Genomic DNA, 23109 nt, shown 5'->3' with positions numbered 1-23109 from the left:
TCTAGCTTCCCTGGGGCAGTGCGTTAGCCATGTACCTTGTGGCTAGAGGAAAACTTAGGCAAAGAGGCCATTAATGTGTGATAGACTCAGACTCCAATTTTTTTTTAAAGGCTTTGTTTTTGCAAAAGAGAAAATTTTCCTTTCATCCAACAATTCAAAAAGGGCTGAATTGGGACCAGCAGATGGCAAAATGGTTATGTTACTGGACTCCCATGTAATTGATCGCGATTCGAGTCCCGAACCTGGTGGCATGAAACACGCTGGACACCTGTGCGTAGGTATCCAAAATCCCAAGAGGGGACCAGAGGAGAAAGGATTGAGGTATGGCCATCCCCCCTGAGGGATAATTTCTCACTTTCTGTTTGTCTCTGTCTCTCTGGCAAGCAAAAATCTTCCTTTAAAAAAAAAAAAAGAGCTGAATCAAGATTCTTTGGTGTCTTTTACTTAAATTATCTTTGGGAAGGTACCATAACAAATTCTTTCCTAGGAATTTACACACAAAGGTATTTTTACAAGACTCTTCAGTTCTGAAATCAAAAAGCTAGGAAAAAATGAATGTCCTTTTTCTGGCCACCCTCTAGCAGCTTGCTTTGTGTCTATCAGGGATGAATCTTCTCAAATCTCAAATTGACATACATTTTTGCAACCCATAAATACCATGAGCATTTTAAACAGTTTTGAATTGAGAATAGTGTAATCTCCATATTTGGTTCTGGAAAACTCATACCATAAGTTCAGTTTGACTGAGCTTCAGATTCTTTACTTTCAGTTCCATTTTTTAAGAGTAGAAATTATTTCATTTGTGCATGGGACATGTACTTTTCAAAATCAAAGGAGTTGACACACCGGCACATGTGCGTGCATGCCCAAGATCTCAAGAGGAGAATGAAGGAGAAGGAGTTGCAGCATGGCCACTTTCCGTCTCTCTGTCTCTCTGTTTTTCTGGCAAGCGCATGTGCCCTATAGCAAAAGCCTCTCCAAAAAAAAAAAAATTATATGCAGCGCCAGCAGTTGGCATAATGATTATGTTACTGAACTCCCAAGTAGTCGACCGTGGTTTGAGTTCCCGACCTGGTGGCTTAAACTCATGCTGGGCACGTGTGCATGTGTGCCCTAGATCCAGAGAGGAGAATGGAGGAGAAGGTAATTACAGCGTGGCCATCCCCCCTGGGGAGTGATTTCTCACTTTCTGTCTCTCTGTCTCTCTGTCTTTCTGGCAAGTACACGCATCCTATAGCAAAACCCTCTCCAAAAAAAAAGAAAAAAAAAACATATGAGTTGACAGGGTGCTTTATAGATTATTTTTTTATGGCAAAGATAGTGCCCAATCTGAATGTTGATGCTGCAGATTCTCTGTGGTCCATCTCTCTCCTCTAGCAACTCTTGATTCTGAGATGAATCCTCTTCTTTCTATTTTTCTTCCTTGATAGCCATTTAAATTGTATCTGTTATTGGAAGAAGAAATAAAATAACATTTATTTTCACAATATTTAGAGAAAGACATCATTGTTGACACGTTTACAAAAGAGAAAAATAAATTTTAGAGAGGTCAAATATCTTGTGCAAGGTTATAGTCAGTGAATAGGATTCTAGTCCTAGTGTGCCTTGAAACAAAAAATGTGTATTTTCTATCCCACCACAATAATTGTGCACTGACATGCATATTCTGTGCATCAATTAATTCTACAACAAACCACTTATTATATTTACTTTTAAAAACATATTTATCCATTGCTCTGCCCCTTGGCTCATTTTTTTTAAAAGAACTTTTATATATAGCAGTACCCTTCATTTCTAAATACTTCATCATGCATATTATTAACTAGAGTTCAATATCCAATCTGTTTATACAGAATTTACATTTTACCCAAGTGATATTAAACTTATACTATTTTTCTCAAAAAGAATTTTGTGATAAAAAAGATGAACATAATTCACAACTAGTTCTCACTGAAATGCTTAATGAAAAGGAGAAACTTTTTTTTTTTTGAGAGGTTTTTGCTATAGGGTACGTGCGCTCACCAGAAAGACAGAGAGGTGGAAACTGAGAAATCACCCCACCGGAGGGATGACCATGCCACAATCCCTTCTCCTCCATTCTCCTCTTGGGATCTTGGGCACACACACACACACACACGCGCGCGCCTGGCATGAGTTTAAGCCACTGGGTCCAGGACTCGAACTACAGTCGACTACATGGGGGTTCCGCAACATAGCCATTATGCTAACTGCTGGTCCCAGGAGAAACTTTTTGAGGAGCTCTTGGTTCTCAGAGTTGTCACCATAGTGAGTAGCCACACCTTACCACAAAATGTCCTTTGAGGCACTGTAAAACACCAACCCTGAACTTGAACATCAAGAAGTGGATGCTCAGTAGTCAGTGAGTTGTGTGGTGGTTAAGATGACTATATCCCACATGGCCAAATCTTCAGTTAGAGTCTCAGACCCAATGGTTTGAAAAACACTTCAGTTGAGTGTTTATGCATTTTCAAAATCTTGAGAGAAGAGAATGGCGGAGAAGGGATTGCTTGCAGGGTGGCCATCCCTCCTGGGGGGTGATTTCTCACTTTTCCTCTTTCTCTGTCTCTTTCTGATGAGCATACACACACTATGGCAAAAATCTTTAAAGAGAGAGAGAGAGAGAGAGAGAGAGAGAGAGAGAGAGAGAAGGGAAGAAAGAGAAAGAGAAAGAGAAACAAAGGAAAGAAAGGAAGAAAGGAAGAAGAAAATTGACACCCAGAAAGGCAAAGCTTCTTAGGAGTAATAGAATAGTTTCACATTGAGCATCACTCCCTGCCTTTTGTAACTTTGAAGATAATAATGCAATGTAATAGATAATTTATAAGCAAAAAGACTGCATTCTATTCATCATGAGATTGTTCAATGGAAACGAGTGGTTGGGTACTGGGAAAGGATGTAAAATGTTCTCTTTTGTGCGAACATTTTATTTACTTATTTCCTTTTTAATTTAATTTTTATTTTTACTTAATTGCCACAGGACTCATGCACTTGCCAGTAAAAGAAGAGAGAGAGAGAGAGAGAGAGAAAGAGAAAGAGAGCGAGAGCCCCCAGTGGTGCGTTGTCATGCCACTGTTGGCATCTGCCTGTGATTTAGCTTGATCTAAGAGGAAGCAGAAAGAAAGAGACAAAGAGATAAAGTAGCAATGGACACAGGCAGCCTGAGCCTAAACAGCTCAAGCGACTTGGACCACCCAAACTGGGCACCTTTATTTATAGGGCAAAGCAACACTACATACGTGTCTATCATGACATTCCATAGATAAGTTGATGTGTTATAGACAATAAGAAGCAGATAGCAAATCTATAAGGGCTTAGACATACTGGGCCAGGTGTATTTCTTGGCTACATCCATCTCAAAGAGGAATCCCAATAAACTTATCTAGTGGAGAGATGCCTAGCTGTAGGTGTGGGGAGGATACTTTCTTGCAAACATCAAACGGGTGTTGATAAGGCTAAAGAATCTTACAGAGGCAGAGCAGGGGGTGGACTTTTCTAATTAGGGTCAAGGTGCTTCCTGAATTCAGATGTTGGAAGGCCCACCCTTTGCTCTGCTTGCAGTAAGGATCAAGGAATGGACAAGCTGCAAGGTTCTGTCATAGCCAAAAGGGACAGGTGATATTTGCTCAGAGCATGTCCCCACATCCTCAGGACCTCTCTCCAAACATGTCCATATGTGCCACAATAACTTCCTTTCCATGTCTCCATCTCATCAGGATTTTGAACATGCATGCGCACATGCCTGGTGTGTTCTGACTTCTTGTGCATAGCACTTAATCTCTATGCTCCTGACCACCACAAGAGAACTCTTTATTCAGATACTGGAAGAAATGCCTGTGTTCAAGTTTATCCTTTGACTTCCTCCAAAAAGGACTAAACCAGTTTATGATAAACAGCAACAATAAAATAAAAATAAAAATGACTTACAGAGGGAAAAAATGACACCAAAATATATCAGTTAATAGAGGAACAAATTTAGATTTAGGAAGGTTTTAAAATGTTCTCAATTATGTCAAATTCTGATATATTAAATCCCACTGATTAATTCATGAATTAAAAATCAAGCTGAGAGGATGTGGTTGTTCAAATGTTTGTCGTTGATGAAGATATCTAGCACTGAGAACAGAAAAATCAGTCAAATGGCAAAGCATTTGCCCCATAATAGTTGAAAAAATTTAGGTATTTTATGAATTTTTTTGTTTTTTGTTGATGTTCTGACATCAGTGTATATCAATGTTTCTCAGCTGGGAGTGGTTTTTGTCCTCCAGAGGACACGTGGCAATGTTTGAAAACATTTTTGTTTGTCCCAACTGGGGATGGGAGTGAGGTATTTCTGGCATCTTGTGGGTGAGGTCAAGAATATTACTAAACATCATACAATACATAGAATGTCCTCCCCCGTCCCCCCCCCCCCCCCCGCCAAGAATTATCCAGCTGGAAATACCAATGGTATCAAGGTTGAGAAACCCTGGTCTACAGGAGTCAATTGAAAATCTCACTGTAATATGCCTTCAAAACACTTTAGATAAATTACATGTGACATTTCTTCTTGTAACCCTGTTGAGCTATAAATGGTAATGACCTAATACACTTGAGGCAATCCTGTTGCACCTTTGCCAGGATGAAAGTGAGGTGTAAAATGCCCAGTCCTTCAGAAAAAGGTCCATGAAGCCAAGTTGAGTTATGCACAACACAGGTTGACAAGACTCTTTGGTATCCAAAAGATGAAATGTTGACAGGCAAGGAAATAGATGTTTGGCATCCATTGTTGGCACAAAAATATTCAAAGCAATAGGGACCACACTGTCAATCAAAGCAGAGAAAAGCATCATTAGGGCTGCAGGCATGAGACAGTTCAGCTTGGGACTTGAGGAGTTCATTTCTGTTTCCCACTTTCCTCTTCTTCAAAAACTCAATGGGGAGGGAACCAGCAGTTAGCGTAATGGCTGTGTTGCTGGACTCCCATGTAGTCGACCGTGGTTCGTGTCCCGGACCCGGTGGCTTAAAAAACTCACGCCAGGCGCGTGTGCGTGCGTGCCCAAGATCCCGAGAGGAGAATGGAGGAGAAGGGATTGTGGCGTGACCATCCCCCCTGGGGGGTGATTTCTCGCTTTCTGTCTCTATGTCTCTCTCTGTCTGTCTGGCGAGCGCATGTGCCCTACAGTGAAAATCTCTCAAAAAAAAAAAAAAAAACTCAATGGGGAGAACTGAAGGCATCAGAGGCAGGTCAATTTGTTAAACTTTGCTTCCAGGTGATGATTATTAATCTCTGATTTATATTCCTCTTTTTCATCTTGCCTTACTAATTATAATCAGTACATGTTTGTAACCATGCTCTCTTCCTTTCTTCGTCTGTATTACAACTGCTACCTATTGCCTTCCCTTTGTTTATCTTCTCTTCCTTCTGAGTTTTCAGCTTCTCCCTCCCTACTAGGTCATTCCCATCAGTGCACGGGTGTGCTTCAGCAACTCTCACCATATAAAAATATCCTTTTTGGAACCAGCAGGTCCTGAACCACCATCAGCAATAGGTAGCAGTTGTAATACAGATGAAGAAAGGAAGAGAGCATGGTTGCAAACATGTACCGATTAAAAATAGTAAGGGAAGATGAAAAAGAGGAATATAAATCAGAGATTCATAGTCAGCACCTGGAAGCTTGCTTTCTCACTTTCCCTCTCTCTCTCTCTGGCCAAATGTAAAAAATAACAATAACAAGTAAAATTAAATAAATAATTCTACAATATCTATCCTTTTACTTCTCATATTCTTTGCCACTTTCTCTTTGATCCTAGACAACTTTGCTAAACTTATATTCTACACATGCTTTTTTTATTTACGTTCAACTTACACTTCAACTCATACTACATGCTTCTGCCCACAGCTCCAATAATGCTGGTCTCATCAAGATGACCTATGATCTCCTCATAGCAAAATTTTTAAAAGCAGATAGTTACACCATCCTCTTTTAATTTGACCTCTTTTTTTTTTTTTTAGAGGTTTTTGCTATAGGGCGTGTGCGCTTGCCAGAAAGAGAGAGACAGAGAGACAGAAAATGAGAAATCACCCCCTAGGGCGGATGGCCACGCAGCAATCCCTTCTCCTCCATTCTCCTCTCGGGATCTTGGGCACGCACGCACACATGTCTGGCGTGAGTTTAAGCCATCGGGTCCGGGACTCAAACTGCAGTCAACTTCATAGGAGTCCAGAGACATAGCCTTTATGCAAATTGCTGGTCCCTATTTGACCTCTTAGTAGCATTTGCTACAGTTGATTGTTACAGCTTCCCTGAGCACATTCTTATTGCTGCCTCCTGGCACATCATGCTTTTACAGCTTCTCTCTGACAACTCCTCAAAATGCCGAGCGGCCTCTCCTCACTCTACCTCCACATATTGGAATGTCCAAGGCTTAACAGTGGACCTTCTTGTCCTCTCTCTCTCTTTTTTATTTTTTATTTTTTTGGAGCGGCTTCTTTGTTATAGGGTGTGTGCACTCACCAGAAAGACAGAGACAGCGAGAAATCATCCCCCAAGGGGAATGGCCATGCCGCAATCCCTTCTCCTCCATTCTCCTCTCAGGACCTTGGGCACACATGCACATGCGCCTGGCATGAGTTTAAGTCTATGGGTCTGGGACTCCATTTGTGGTCAACCACATGGGAGTTCAGCGACATAGACATTACCCTAACTGCTGGTCCCGTCTTGTCCTCTCTCTTGATACTTCCTTCCTGAGTGATCAGAACCATTCATAAGATTTTAAATGCTGTCTACATGGAGGTAGCTCCCAATTTAAAATTCCATCCCAGAGCTTTCCTTGGAGCTTCAGATTTGTATAAATAACTACAAATTGAGACTCATGCACGGTCTTCACAGGCATCTCAGACTTAACATGGTTTAAGCACAACTCTAGATTTCTTTCCAAATATCCCCTCCCTCCGCCCTACCTGCCCTGCTCAGCTCAGAAATTGGGATTGTGATCCAGCCAGTGTTTTGAATTCTTTCTTTCCTCACATTCTTAACTGAATTAGTCTCCTAGTTTCAGCTCTTGACTTAAATATCAGCTTTTCAAAGATGTATTTCCTGACCACTTAGCTAATATAATCACTTTTGTTCATTCTCTGTTTTAGCATCCCTTGTGGTTTTTCCTTAAGACTGCTTATAGTAATTTGTAATTATTTATCAGTTTTTCTGTTTGCTTGATATTGGTTTCCCTCCCTAAACTGTACATACTGTTGCACAAGGACTTGGTCTATTTAGTTCATCACTGGACACCCATACCCTAGCAAAATGCTATGAGGTAGAAGTGCATTTATTGAGTCAATAAAGGGTATTTAGATTGGGACTAAAGCAGACACTTCCCACCCACCCCAACTTCCATTCCCCCACACACACCAAATTAGGTGCTTTGCCATCAGAGTAACACTTTAAGAGTAAAAGATAACATTCAAACATGACCCAGAAAAAGAGAAGAAGAAAAGAAAAAGAGGAAGAAGAAAAGAAGAAACTAAGATAAGATTAAACAAATGCTTATTGGTTCATTGATAGATTCATTAAGCAATTAGAATTCACTTAATTTCTTAGTATTCAAATTTATTTATAACATAGAAATGATACTATTAACTCTCTTTGCCAGAATTATTTTGTAGAACAAAGTTAAATAATTGTGTGTGTGTTTTAAATATCCTTTGGAGAAAGACATTAAGTTCACACAAAGTTATACTTGAGATGATGCAGAGATGCCACTTTTCCATTTCCGCACTCTGAGGATTGCACTGCACTAATGTCTAAACTCCTGTGACTGTGAGCCAACAAAATGTCATCTGTCTTCGTTGCTATAGGTTTATTCGAAAAGATACCATTGGATAGATAGTGTTTTTGTGAAGTGATGAGAATTATGTCGTTGTCCATGCAGCCTCAGAGCTCACCTTTTAGCTGCCCTGCCTGTAGACAGCACAGTGCAGAAGCCTTTGGGGCACAACTACATTCTAGCATCTGGCCAAGGTGCTGAAGGGTAACAGACGTGAACGAAGTAGTGGAGGAAGCATCTTCAGGGGAGAAGTACCTTTAGAGCTTGACAGGATCATAGATATCTCTGTCAAAAAAGGAAACTGTATTTTTAGAATTGCATATTTAATCTGAAGCTGCTCAAGACTCTTAAGAGGAGGTAAAAGTTTCAGTATCTCGCATTTTTTGAGAATCTGAAAGGCTGATGGTGAAAAATCAGAAAGTGAGGTTGTTTTTTCTTATTTTTGCCATTAGGCAAGTTCATTTTTTTTAAGGTGTTAAAATTATATCAGATGGGACCAGCAGTTAGCGTAATGGCTATGTCGCTGGACTACTATGTAGTTGACCACGGTTTGAGTCCCGGACCTAGCGGCTTAAACTCACACCGGGTACGTGTGCGTGCGTGTCCAAGATCCCGGGAGGAGAATGGAGGAAAAGGGATTGTGGCGTGGCCATCCCTCCTGGGGGCTAATTTCTCACTTTCTATCTCTCTATCTCTCTCTGTCTTTCTGGTGAGCGTATGCTCCCTATAGTGAAAACCTCTCCCCCCCAAAAAATTATATCAGATGGTAGATCTTCAGTTTCCCTTTGTCTTCTAAAATTTCTGTGGCAATCAGTCTTTGAGCATTTGAGTAGAGGTTAGTAAGCTTTTATCACAGACCCTTTCGAAACTCCAAGGAATGCTATAGACCCTTTTTGATAAAGACAACCAAGGGCATAAACACACAAAATTCCATGTATAATGTCAAGGTTTTTGTAGATCTCTGAGTCTTGGTTTTACTATGGGAGATGGGTAGTAATTACAGTGGTAACACAGCTGAACCTACATGGGAAGGTCCCCCAGGACCATATGGAGTGTGCCAGGCATGTGTGTACTCATGATCTGGACTGGCTAAGATGGGGGATGGATCATGGTATGAAAACTCTATTGGGGGTACCTGTTTCTCTTCTCTCTTTCAGTCTCTCTTTCTGTCTCTCATGGGAGAAATAAATAGAGAAAAAGAAAGAGCTATGGGGCCAGCCCATAGTGTGGTGGTTAAGATAGCTGGATTCCACATGGCCATCCATGAGAAGACTTGAATCAGCAAATTCAGGAAACTAGGTGTATGGAGACCAATCCCTGCAGCTGCACTGACCAGTGGTTTTTGGTTTCCTTTTTTAGAGTAATAAACAGCTATAAAGGAAGAATACAAATTCAACTTGAATAGTCATTGATTATACAAGTAACCCTTTGTATTTAAGTGCTGCAAATGATCCCAAAAACTATCTTCAGGAAATTGCCCTGAAAAATTCACACAGATGAGTATCTGCGATTTATGTAAGTCTGACATGAAAAAACCATGTTACTACTAGTCAACCATCTCAAAGCAACATAGACAGGAAGTCGGAGAGAATGAAACTATATACTCACTATAGTGTGCAGATTCTGAAAATACTTGCTGCTAAGCATGAGTAGGTACATAGGTTTTTATTTATTTTTCAGTAGCCCTATGTACATTCTATCTTCTCTTAGTCTTTCCCGAATCTACAAAGTGTTGAAGGGCATTGGCATTAAGTTTCACACTCTTTGGAAATTATTAACGAACACCTATTTTGTTGACTATGAGAACTTTACTATAAACTTAAGGTAAAGGGTTGGCCCTGTAGCCTAGTGCTAAAGGGAGGTGACTGTAGTTGAAGTCCTTGAAAAGCTTTCCAGGTACATGTGTGTGCCCCAAGTCCCAACAGGGTGGAGAAATAGAGGAAAATGTATTGTGACCTGAACATGCACCATCAGGATGCATTCACTCTTTCTCTCTCTTTCTCTTGTGAGTGTACATGCCCTCTGGCAATTTAAAAAAATGTTTTTTAAAAGACAAGCACAAAAATCTGAGGGATTGCAGAGATAATCTAAACATCTTACTGGTATTATGAATGGCAATAAATAATGATTTGTTAGACTTACCAAGATTGACAAATATTGTGTAAATCTTCAAATTCATTTTTTTTGCTCAAGCAAGAGGTGAAATTTGTCTCACAGTGTAAACCTACTTTTTGATGCACATGTGCCAGAAGACATATGTAAGTATAGCTGCCGTCTTGCTATTCTGCCTTGTCCCAAACTAGAAATGGTAACATTTTGGGACTGTGCACATTGAAGAGTCTGTCTTAGCTTTTGTATCCATGATATTGGTGGCAGTTCAGGGAGTCTGATATAGGGGCTTGCAGATGACAATGTTTGCAGTGCCAAGAAGATAAAATAATAACCTAACAAATAAAGTAGATTAGAGATAAGCAAAAGTTTCTCTCTGAGACAACAAGTGATATTTCACTTTTTTCTTAAATCTTCTCACTAAGAGAGAAAAGGCATTTAGTAGATTGATGAAGAGTAATGACGCTTGGTCTCGGTTTGGGAGGACAGTAGTGAGGACTTAAGGGAATTGAGAGACAGTTGCTGCTTGGCTCCACCCACATGTTGTTGCCTCATAGGGCTGCAGGAAGAAAATTTACAGATGCAGATATTTTTTCCCCCGTAAGAACCTAGAAAACTAGATTTTTAAATGGAAGTTTAATGTGTACATTTTTGCAACTAATTCAAATTTTTTTTTGAAATTTTGTGAGTCAATCCTCACAAGTTTTTGAAAATTTGAGTCAACCCTGACAAAATGAAATACACCTATGGGCTGGATCTGTCTAAAAGGTCAACATTCTATAACTTGTGAATGCTGAGTAAGCTAAAACTAATTAGCTTGCACCATCTTTAATTTGGAGGGAAAAAAATCTAATGCTTGTGGATTATTATTTGTATATCTTTAAATAGGTATTCTCAGATAAATAGGAACATGTAATAAGAGGAAAGCTTCTGAGAACAATATTTATAGTGTTTGAACAGACACTGCACTCAGGTATTTAATTGCTATAGCATTAGAACCAGAGTGCTTGAGTTATTATTTTGGGATTTATAAGCACACTTATGTGAGATATTGCTTAAGCACATGGCATTTGTATAGTCATCTGCAAAGCTTGTTGGAATGATTCAGGTAAGCCCCATATTATAGCAAAGGTATAGAGATTTAGATACATCTAGATGACTTAAGAACTTTTCTAGTTTTCAAAAACTAAATGTGTGGCACTTTGTAGACAGCATACTATTGAAGGAGGGATTCCCATATTCAAAGGCAAAATTCTATTTGGGGTGGAACCAGAATATTTGAAAAAACAGTAACATGTTTACAAAATCTGGACTCTCTTCACATTGCTTCAGGTACATGAGAGGATCTTCAAAAAGTTCATGAAAAAAAAATGTACATTTTAGGCTGACTTAGTGCCACAGCAGTAACTCACAGCCCAAGCAATGTTGGCGCAATGTTGGCTCTGTGTGGAAGGTCACATGTTTGGTCCCCTATACAACCTATACAAGCTGGCGCGCAACACGATCCTGACTGTGGGAGAGGATTATGGCATGAGAACCTTGAGAGCTCCTGTCTCTTCCTCTCTCTCTCAAGAAATAATAGCTGCATATTATGTGGCCAGCAGGTAGCTTGGTGGCTAAGGAACTGGATGGCGTATAGTCAACTGCACAGGTTGAGTCCTGGACTTGATGGCTTGAAAAACACACTGGGTGCATATGCATGTGTGCCCAAAATCCCGAGAGAAGACTAGAGGAGAAGAAATTGCAACGTGACTATCCCCTCTAGGGGATTAATTTCTCACTTGCCCTGTCTCTGTGTCTCTGTCTCTTTTCCATGAATGAATATACCGTATGGTAAAAATCTTTTTTAAAAAAATGCATATTTTCAATGAAAAAAACTGCTCATGGATTTCTAATTTAAACTTGTAATTTAATTCCACTTTCCATTAACTTTTTGAAGTGCCCTCATCCAGTTTGGGTCTTGAGTTTTCCTTGATCTTCATGAATTGTGTTGTCTGAAAAGTCATGATGCATTTTTGCATAAAAAATTATATCATGACTTTTCCAACAACCCAATATTTCAGCATTTTTTTCTCATCATTGATTTTTCTTATAATAGCTTTTTGCTGTTTTCTTCCAAACCAAGTCAGTAGTAATAAGTTAATGAGAGATTCAAACATGTTCCTCTGTGCCTTTTTGTTTTAATAATACAATAAATAATTTGTATTGCATTCTTTAGTGAGGAAGTATGTTTTTACCTAAGTGTTTGGTAAATGCTTTCAGGTTTTATGTGATTAAATAATGAAAGAATGCTAAGCTAATTAATAAATAAATTCTGTGTTTCTCTGACTAGAAATTAGATGCAAGTGTTGAGAAGAAGCCAACTGGATGTGAAATTTTGTGATGAGATAAGATTGGCAAGGGTCTAAAACTGTGTGAACTTACAGACTTGTGAAATCCCCACAAACTACCGCAGAAACTGATGAGGTTCTCATTCTAATTTTAGTACTTGGCTCGGTTTCACTTACTATTTCAACCATTCAACATCCTTATTGTGAATAGCAGATCCATTAGCAAAACTTTTGGTGGAAATGGATTTTTTTTAAAAATATCCACTTCCCAAAACTATTTTAGAGATATTAATAACCTGACATGCATCTTTTTCCATTCCTCAGAAGAATTAATGCAATACCAAAACATGGATCACATTCAAGACTCCTTGGTCACATGAGAGATTTGTGACATTTCTATCTGTATCTATTGAAATCTGCTGGTCTTTAGCCTCTTTAGTCCAGATATGTATCTTTGTATTCCCTTGAGTACTTATGATAAATACTTCCTTAAAAAATTAGATTGTGAGGACCAGCAGTTAGCATAATGGCTATGTTGCTGGACTCCCATGTAGTTGACCACGGTTCGAGTCCCAGACCCGGTGGTTTAAACTCACGCCGGGTGTGTGTGCATGCATGCCTAAGATCCTGAGAGGAAAATGGAGGAGAAGGGATTGCAGCACGGCCATCCCCCCTGGGGGGTGATTTCTCGCTTTCTGTCTCTCTGTTTCTCTCTGTCTTTCTGACGAGCGCATGCACCCTATAGCAAAAACCTCTCAAAAAAAAAAAAAAAAGTTAGATTGTGGGGCCAATAGGCAACATAGTGGTTAGGGTGCTAGATTCTCATGTGGTTGACTGCAGTGTGAGTCCTGGACCCCGCAGCTTAAGACTCACACTAGGCACATGTGTGCATGTGCCCAAAATCCCAAGAGGAGAATGGAGGAAAAGAGATTGCAGTATGGTCACCTACCCTGAAGGGGGGGGGGGCGTGATTTCTTACTTCCTGTCTCTTTGTCTCTCTGGTGAGTGCATGTGTACTAGAGCGAAAATCTCTCTCTCAAAAAAAAAATAAAAATTAGATTGTGGGGGACTGAATGGGTGGCATATTAGCAAAACATGATGCTCTGCAAAGCTGACCCACGTGGAAAGGTTCTGGGCTTACATTTAAAGACCTTCCTGAGAATGCTAGCTACACATGTGCCTGCGATCTGGGTCTGGCTGAGGTTGGGGGTGGATTGCAGTATCAAGATCCTTTGAGGGTGTTGTCTCTCTGTCTCTCTCAATCCTGGAAAAAAATAATAAACTTTAAAAAGTTAGATTGTAGGGCCAGATGGATGTAATGGTAATTAAGGCAGCTGGATCCCACATGGCCAACTGCGTGGTTTGAGTCCCAGGACCCACTGACTTGTGAAACCCACTGAGTGCATGTACTTGTGAGCCCCAAATCTCAAGAATAGAATGGATGCTTTCTCCCTCTCTCTGTCTCTCTCTCTCTCTCTGGCAAGTGCATGTGTCCTCTGGCAAATTAAAACAAAACAAAACAAAGGCACAGCTTGATTCTATTCAGTTGTCAGAAAAGTCATTTTTGCATAGAAAAACATAGAAAAACACATCATGACTTTCCCAACAGCCCAATATAAATCAGAACTTATTTTCACCTCTGTCATGACTCTTCCACCATTTCCTGGATCAAAATCTCTTCATATGTATCTATGCCTCCCTTTCCAGATCTCAAGGCCTCTGAGAATATAATCTTGTATTCCACCATGGTGTCAATCCCAGTGCCTGGCACAGAACTAAGTGTCTACTAAGTAAGTATGTGAGAAAATGACCAGAAGAGGTACTCAGTGCATTTTTATTCTCTTTAACAATCTGTAATACTAAAAATTTGGGACCAACCAGTGATGCAGAGGTTAAGAAGGCTGGATCCCGTGTGGCTGTCTATGCAGTGCAGCTCAAGTCCCAGATCCTGTAGCTTGAAAAACATACCCAGCACGAGGGCGTGCATGCCCCAAATCCTGAGAGAATTAAGGAAAAGGGATTGCAGTGTTACCATCCCCACTGCGGAGTGATTTCTCACTCACTCTCTCTCTCCACCAAGTACATGTGCCCAATAGCAAATTAAAATAATAATAATAATAATAATAATAATAATAATAATGAAATTTTTAAAACTCTGGAAGCACATCTTGAAATTCCACTATAAGCCATGTTCATATAAAAGGAATAAATGTACTTAATAATCGAAAAGCTCTTCAAGGGAAGTATAAGATTAGAGAATAAAATTAGAGATGAAACCAACTCGAAGTTTAAAGACTATCTTGAAGAATAAGATGGCAGAGAAAGATAACCATATAGAGAAATCAGACACATTTCTGGGTTGGACGTTAGAAAAAATACAGTCTGGTTCTTAAGACGCTACTGAGGAGGCTGACAGAACCGTTCAATAACATAAATCCTACAAAGCCTGAAGGAAGTTAGTACATGGAGTGCCAGAGTCTGCCTGGAAAAGTTGAGAAGGAGGAGAATTCTTGAAAAGTGATTATGTGATTGCCAAGTAGACACCCTGAGGGAGGGGGGAACATTCTATTATAAAAGAAACAATGTGTGCAAAGCATGGGGACTATCAGGAAAAAAAAAATTCCCTTTTACAGCAATATAACGTGATATAAGGAGATGAGTAAAGAGGAATGAGAGTGGGAGTGGACAGGGAGTGAGGGCCTATTCATAAGGGCTTTATTGTCATGGAAGGGACTTTACATAAATATGAGAGGATTGGGAACGGTGGAGGAATTTTGAACAAAATTCTATGATCAGTCTGGTAATTTGGAAAGATTGATTTAGTCCTAGTAGAAGGGAGAGAAAACAAAAGGTGAGAGTCAATCTAGAAGCCTGATAAGTAAGCCATCGTAGTGGGTCAAGGGGAATGTACTGATAGCTTAAACTCAGAAGTGATAGTGGAAATGAACAGGAGTGGAGGAATGTGAGAACCAGTTGGGATGTCGATTGTCAGACTTGGATATGGAGGGTTGGTCAAAGAGAGATGCTAGGAAATCTAGGCAGAGTCCCAAGTTTCTGGCCTGGATTTTGAAGAACGGATTGAGCCATAGATCAAGGAATGAGATACAAAAGATTCAGTAGTTTAGGAAAGTGGTAGAGGATATATTCTTTAATTAGTTAAAATATTTTTATTAGGACTAGCAGATGGCATAGTGGTTACATTGCTGGACTCCCACATGTCTCACTGTGGTTTGAGTCCCAAACCCAGGGATTTGAAACTCAAACCAGGTGTGTGTGCACTCATGCCCAAAATCCTAAGAGGAGAATGGAGGAGAAGGGATTGCAGCATGGTCATCCCCCTGTGGGGTGATTTCTTGCTTTCTGTCTGTCTGTCTTTCTGGTGAGCACATGCTGGCCACAGCAAAAAACAAACAAACAAACAAAAAACAAAAACAAAACAACAAAAAAGAAACCGCTCTAAAAAAATCTTTTTTTTCCATTGGGATATAGTTTATATATCCCTAAAATCTACCCTTTTAAAGTGTACAGTGCCTTTTAGTATTTTTGCATGGTCATTCAACAACTATCGAATTTCAGAATGATTTCATACCCCAAAAGAATTCCTGAATCCAATGCAGTCACTCCCTATTCCTGCCTTTCCCCAGCTCTGACAACCACTAATCAACACTTTATGGATTTGCCTATTCTAGATATTTCCAAGAAATGAAATTATAAAAGACATGGCTTTCTTTGTCTACCCTCTTTCACTTAGCATAATATTTTCAAGGTCCATATATATTAAAGTATATAACAGTGCCTCGTTCCTTTTTATGGTTGAATAATATTTTATTATATGGATATACCTCATTTTGTTGATGGGCATTTGGGTTGTTTCCATGTTTGAGTGATTACGAAAAATATTGTTACGAATGTCTGTGTTGAAATTTTTGTATGAGCACATATTTTCAATTCTCTTGAGTATATATCTGAGAGTGAGTTTGGTAGATCATATAGTAACTCTTGTTTAAATTTGTAAGGAACTGCCAAACTATTTTCCAACATGACTGTACTCTTTTACATTCCCACTAGCAATGTGTGAGGGCAAGATACGAAAACTTACTCCCAAATTAAGTAAAAGTTACACACTAGTAAGTAGCAAAGCTAGGATGCTGTCCCAAATATGCCCATCTCCAAACCCCACTCTCTTTTTTTTGGGGAGAGGTTTTTGCTATAGGGTGCATGCACTTGCCAGAAAGACAGAGAGAGACAATCAACCTCTAAAATTCTTGAGAATTTCCAAAGTTCTTTCCATCATTTTGACAACTTTCTATTAACCTGCTGTCTCCTCCATGTAAATTTGCTATTAATCAATTTACTATATTGTCCTAATGAGGAAATATATTCTAAATTCTAAATAGCTACTTTATAAATTGAGAGCATTTTGCAAATTTTAGGACTTCAGTTTTTTCTCATTGCAATTTGTGTTCTTAAAGTCTTTGTCAAATGAATTTTTTGTTCTGATGTGGAAGTCAGAATAGTATTATTTCTGTCATGTTAGAAATGATAAAAGTGAGCCTTTCAAAAGTTAAATGGAACCTAAGGTGATATAACGTTTTTCTAGTCATATATACATTTGTAGACATGTAATGTGATTTCTTACCAGGAGTAAGGTGCAATTAGTTAATCTCTTAGATGGGAAGAAGGGAGATATCATGCCTCTTGAGATTTGGTGTCTTTTGGAGAAAGAAACATTTGTTGTAGGAGAAATATCTGAAACAAATGAGAATACAAAGTCTTAAAGTGAAGCCTTCTAATTATAGCTGTGTAAATTTAATTGAGAGCACAGAAATAAGTTTTAACACATTTTTGTGGTTCCTGTACTTTAACTTTAATTGGTCCCAATAAAAAGTTAGCTCCAAAATCCTTACTCAGAACTAATTTGAACTAATTTAAAATCAAGAACTTACCATTTCATAAACGAGTACTATAAATACATAGGTTTCTAAATAGGAGCAAAATGTTTTCACTTAGATAATTATAGCAGAGTATAGTTTTAGTTAAAAAGAGAAATTCATATTACATCTTTAAGTCGGTCTGTATCTACGTATAGGAGGAAGTTAGTGTCAAAGTGGTGTAAGAAATTTGTCTTTTAGCTTATCACTATCAACAGTGAAACTGGATAATAAAATTAATCATAATAAAACAACACTAAAATCTCTATGACTTTTATAATTCTTTCATTTATATGTGCTTTTATTTTTTTAATCTAGATATGGATCAGAATGTGCATAACTACCTTATACCAATAATTTTATTCTGTCATCAGCTCTTGTGCTAAATATTGTTGTCTTATGTGTGTTCTTATTTCTTTTTCATGTGATGATAAATTTCTGATAGCAGGTTGCTCACATTTATCCAACGCCTAATTCTGTTATGCTCAAATATTTCCAGCCACCTAAGTGTCTGACACATATTGATATCTGTATTTTCTGTTTTGGTTTTGTGACCCATAAGAGTTAATATCCTTGGTTTTCTCTCTCAGGAATCTTTTCTAGATCACTTTAGATTGAATTCTGTCTCAGTTGTGCTCCCATGATGCCCTGAGCATCTGTCTCTGTCACTGGACTCAATGGGCATCTTGGTTTATAACTGGTTTATAATCTCCTGCACAGGGTTGTGGGCCCTTGAGAATAGGCTCTTTTAATCTCTGATTTTTAACATCATGCTTAATATTTATTAGATAATAGATGTTGGCTGTTTTGCTTAATCAAACTGATGCCTTTCTCTGAAAACACAGAGATACGTTTGAAGGCAATCTTTTCTTATGTTAACATTTCTTGCTGCATTTTTGTGTTGCAATTTAGAGCTCAGGTTTTAAGATTCTTTCTCTGGAATGTCTGCAGCATGAAGCTTCCACCCCGTAGCTTGGAGGAGGCAAGTTAGAGAGATTTTGTACTCCAGGCTGTGCCTTCTGTTATGTTCTTGCTTTTCAGAGGCTTTCTAAAGTGTAATGGTGGGACCAGCAGTTAGCGTAATGGCTATGTCGCTGGACTCCCATGTAGTCGACTGCGGTTCGAGTCCCAGACCCAGTGGCTTAAAACTCACGCTGAGTGCATGTGCGTGCGTGCCCAATATCCTGAGAGGAGAATAGAGGAGATGGAGGAGAAGGGATTGCGGCGTGGCCATATCCCCTGGGGGATGATTTCTCGCTTTCTATCTCTCTGTCTCTCTCTGTCTGTCTGGCGATTGCACACGCCCTATAGCAAAAACCTCTCCTAAGTAAGTAAGTAAGTAAGTAAGTAAATAAATAAATAAATAAATAAATAAATAAATAAATAAATAAATAAATAAATAAAGTGTAATGGTTTCATTCCCCTGGAGCCTCCTTTATGGAGATTCTATCCTCAGATATCATCATCTGGCCACAGGGGAGAACCCCTCAGCTTGATTTACTAATGCAGCTGTTGCAGACGTCCCCTTGTTCACAGTGAAGGCAAAGTACATTAGCACTGGCGCCAAATACCCACGAGAAGTCAATATCATCTCAGAGCTCATTTCACAAAACCTTGTTGCATTTTTTGGTAACATTTAAGTATGAAGATTTAGCTGCATTTTATTTTTTACAGGAGAAGAAGAACCTGTCCTCCTAAAATTCATTACATAAAAAGCTCCCCATAGGGGCCAGCAGGTGGCGTGGTGGTTAAGGTGCTAGATTTCCACATGGCCAACTCTGTTGTTGAGTCCCAGACCTGGCTGCATAAAAATCACTCTAGGTACTTATTCCTACATGCCCAAAATCCCAAGAGGAGAATGAAAGAGAAGGGATTGTCTTGTGGTCATACCCCCAAGGGGTGATTTATTTCACTTTCTCTGTCTCTGTCTCTCTCCCATGAGCACGTGGGCCCTATGGCAAAAATGTAGAACAAAACAAAAAACTCAGCATAGTGATTGGTATGGAGCACACTCAAAAAAGACCCTTTTCTTTAATCATATCATCATCACCATTATCATCATCAAATTCACTCTGAAGAAAATAAACAGGGGTCTGGCCATAGGGACCCAGCAGTAATGGAAGTGCCCTGCAAGTCTGGAAGCCATGACTGTGGGTTTGGATCCCTGGGTCTGCTTGAAGACATGCCGGGTATACACACTGACACCCGGGATCCTGAGGAGCTGGAGTGCTGGGGAAAGGGGACTGCAGCATGACAGGACCCTGTTTTGGGTGCTTTCTCTCTCTCGTGCACTCACATGTTTGCATGCACTCTCATAAATTAAAAAAATAAGTGGCATAAGATTACTTTGTGACTTGAGTCCTTTAGTCTTCTGTGACTTTATTTCAGGGGATTTATGAGCAGGACTTTTCAGAGCATTAGAACCACAGACATGATTCTTATGCATGCACTACTGGTATCTTTAGGAGAAGAAAACATTACTCTTCAAAAAAACCTATTTTCTCCAAATTAAAAATGTTAACTTTTGAGGTGAAAATGCCCTATATCTGGATCTTACTTGGGGGTATTATTGACAGTTTGAATACTGGATTGCCAAAACAGATCCTAACCTTCCTCATGGATAAATGTGTCTATCTGGAACAGCTGAGCAGTGCTAATGTCAACTGGAATACAGATGCCTAGAACACCTATGTACCATGTCTGTGCCATGCTCAGCTTCAGCCAAATGCTGGCAAAATTGTCTCTTGACTGATATTTATTACTAGGGCTTCTTCAAGACTCTAATTTCTCATTCATTTGTCAGGTGGCTGCAAACATGATAGTTTGGCAATAACAAATACCAGTAACCAAAAAAATAATAAATAAGACACAGCTAAACTTTGTTACTTAGTGGTCATCAAAAAGCAGCAACGAGACCTTGTGAGACAAGTTCTGAGCTGGTTACTTACTTCTGTTCAGTACTTGGTACCAGTGATTCCCTGAATTGCCAAGCTTGCTTTAATAATGAAGCTTATTCATTTTTAAACAATGGGGCCAGCGATAGAATTTTAGGAGCTAAACACACAGAATAGTAAACATTTGTTCTTGACAATGCCCAGAAATGATGTAATAGTGAAGCCTTAACAACAGCTAAAGTTTGTGTGGGTGGGAAAACAAAATAGGGAGTTGGGAGTTGGCTTTGTAAACTAACTAGTGATGTATGTTAGACTTTAGCCTCTTGATGCCTTAGTTTACTAGTTTATAAAATGTAGATAATAATAGCTCTCAGAATGGTACAAGATTTAAACATAATAGAGGTAATTCTTCAACACTATGTCTGTCACAATACATTGCCAGAAACAAATGGCATTTGTGGATGCTACTATTATTTAATTTTCTAAAATCTAGGTCGATTATTTTTCCTTTTATTATTTTTATTATTTATTATTGTTTATACATTCAACTGCTATAAATCATTTAGATTGTAAAGAGATTTTACCCAACATGATATACGCCACATACTAGGTGAATTGAGAATACTATACATGACATCATCAAATGTCTTACTTCTCCATTTTTCCCCAAATTTCCCTTCCTGCACTTTTCTGTTTTCCTACTCTTCTTCCACTTTGTCCCCAGTGCCCGTAACAATTTTCAATGCTTTCGTGTCCCCCAGTCTTTCAGTTTCTACCATAGAATATATACAGAAGGTACATGTTAAGTGGAGACATGCAATGTCTCTGTTTGATAGCCTGCCTTGCTTCACTCAACAATAAATCTTCCATGTTCTTCCACTTTCCATCTAATGACAGGGTCTTGTTGTTTTTTATGGCTGAATAGTATTCCATGGAGTATATGTGCCACATTTTTTCAATCCATTTATGTTTTTGTGGACAGGTGGGTTGGTTCCATACCTTAGCAATCATGAATAATGCCACAATAAACAGAGTCGTGCAAGCGTTTTTCCTACTGAGCATTCTCCTGTCCTTTGGGTAGATACCTAGGAGTGGAATCACTGGATCACGTGGTAGTTCTATGAATTTCCCTTTTACCACATTCCCACCAGCACTTATCTTTTTTTTTTTTTTTTTTTTTTTTATATCTTTGTCATTCTGACTGGGGTTAGGTGGTATCTCATTGTGGATTTGATGTCATTTTGGTTTGTGCATCTCCATTATAATGAGGGATGTTGAGCATTTTTTTCACATGCTTTTTGGCTGTTCATATGTCTTCCTTAGTTTATTCAACTCTTTTTCCCATCTTTTAATTAGGTTAATCATTTTGGGGGAGATAAGCCACTTGAGTTCCCTGTGTATTCTGATTATCAGTCCCTTATCTGAGGCATAGTTTACAAATCTACCTATCACCTTTTAAAACAATGGTGTCCCATTGCTCTTCAAACAAAGCCCATACTTCTTAATAAAGCCTACAATACTGTTCAGGAGCTATTCCTTTTGACCTTTTAGTCTCATCTCTTGCCCATTAATTCATTCTAAGTGAATGACAGAATTCCTTTAGTCACTCTAAGTATCTTCAAATTTCTCTTAATTGCCATCTTTTCACCCATTCTTTATCTGGCTACAATTCCCCTTAGACTAAGTTAGTGCCCCTCCCCACCTGCTCTGTACTTTTCGGATATTTTATTTTATTTTGTCAGAAGGCATGTGCCCTTGCTGGAGGAAGAGAGAAAGATAGAAAGCAAGGAAGCATTCTCCATAGGACATAGTCAAGTTGTAATCCCTTCCCTTCTCCTCCATTTCTCCCTCCTTTCAGGATTTTGGGCATGCACACATCTGCACCAAGTGTGTTTTTCAAGCTACTCTGTCCCAGACTTGAACCAAATGGTTGACCATGTGGGATCCACCTGCCTTAACCACCATACCAGAGGCTGGCCCAGAGTATTTTATTGTAATTGTTTTTTAAGTCTTTGATAGAATATAAAAGCAAGAGCTATGTTTGTATTTCTCACCAATTTACCCTTTTCTTCTACCACAGCCCACTCCACCAGCCACTCTAGTAATTTCCTTAGCTTCTATTTCTAATAAATCCTCATTAAGTATTTGTCAAATAAGTTAATTATCTTTCTAAGTTTTGTTATAATGTCTCTTACCAAACTCAATAAAATCCTATTGAATATCAGATAATATAATCAAATAACTTTTTTAAAAAATTTTCATGTCTGCATGGTTAAAGTGCTGGACTCCCACATGGCTGACCATAGATTGAGTGCTGGACCTGGTGACTTGAAAATCACGTGGGGTACATGTACATACATGTGCCCAAAATCCCAGGACAACAATGTAGGAAAAGGAATTACAGCATTGCCATCCCCGCTGGTGGGTGATTTCTCATTTTCTCACTGTCTCTCTCTGGTGAGCATAAGTGCCTTATGGCAAGAACCTTAAAAAAATAAATAAATAAATAAATAAATAAAATAAAGACTAGCATCTGTGATGAGAAAAGTAATATTGTAAACTAATGAATCCTATGACACTTTTGTCATTAATCTTTTAAGACTTAACGGTTTTTTTAATTAAAAAAATTGTATTTACTTAGAAGCATTCAGAATGTCAACTAAACAGCTTCAACTTTTTTTTTCTGCAATTACAGAGTGATATTCAGTTAACAGAACAATTATTTCGTATAAGCTGCATCAGAGACAACTGATGATGAAAAAACTACCATCCCCAGGGATCAGCAGTTAGCGTAATGGCTATGTCACTGGACTCCCATGTAGTCGACCACAGTTCGAGTCCCAGACCCGGTGGCTTAAACTCACGCAGGGTGTGTGTACGTGCATGCCCAAGATCCCGAGAGGAGAATGGAGGAGAAGGGATTGCGGCCTGGCCATTGCCCCGGGGGGGTGATTTCTCGCTTTCTGTCTCTCTGTCTCTCTCTTTCTGGTAAGCGCACACGCCCTAAAGCAAAAACCTCAA

General features: G+C 39.0%; 1 protein-coding gene across 6 annotated transcripts in view; it reads left to right on the top strand.

Moving 5' to 3' along the window:
* RASGRP3 (RAS guanyl releasing protein 3) overlaps positions 1-23109 on the top strand; it is a 121279-nt gene that overhangs the window by 41560 nt on the left and 56610 nt on the right. For 4 of the 6 annotated variants that reach the window (XM_006168795.2, XM_027768416.1, XM_006168796.2 and 1 more), the window contains exon 2: positions 13971-14053. The exons of the other annotated variants lie outside the window; for them this stretch is intronic. The gene's annotated coding sequence lies outside the window, so the exon portion shown is untranslated. The remainder of the gene's footprint in view (positions 1-13970; positions 14054-23109) is intronic. 6 annotated transcript variants of the gene reach the window in all.

This window comes from Tupaia chinensis, unplaced genomic scaffold, assembly GCF_000334495.1.
Source record: "Tupaia chinensis unplaced genomic scaffold, TupChi_1.0 Scaffold146177_1, whole genome shotgun sequence".
In the NCBI taxonomy this organism is placed as follows: domain Eukaryota; kingdom Metazoa; phylum Chordata; class Mammalia; order Scandentia; family Tupaiidae; genus Tupaia; species Tupaia belangeri.
Note: the sequence above shows the minus strand (reverse complement) of the source record. Positions and strands in the feature narration are given on the sequence as shown.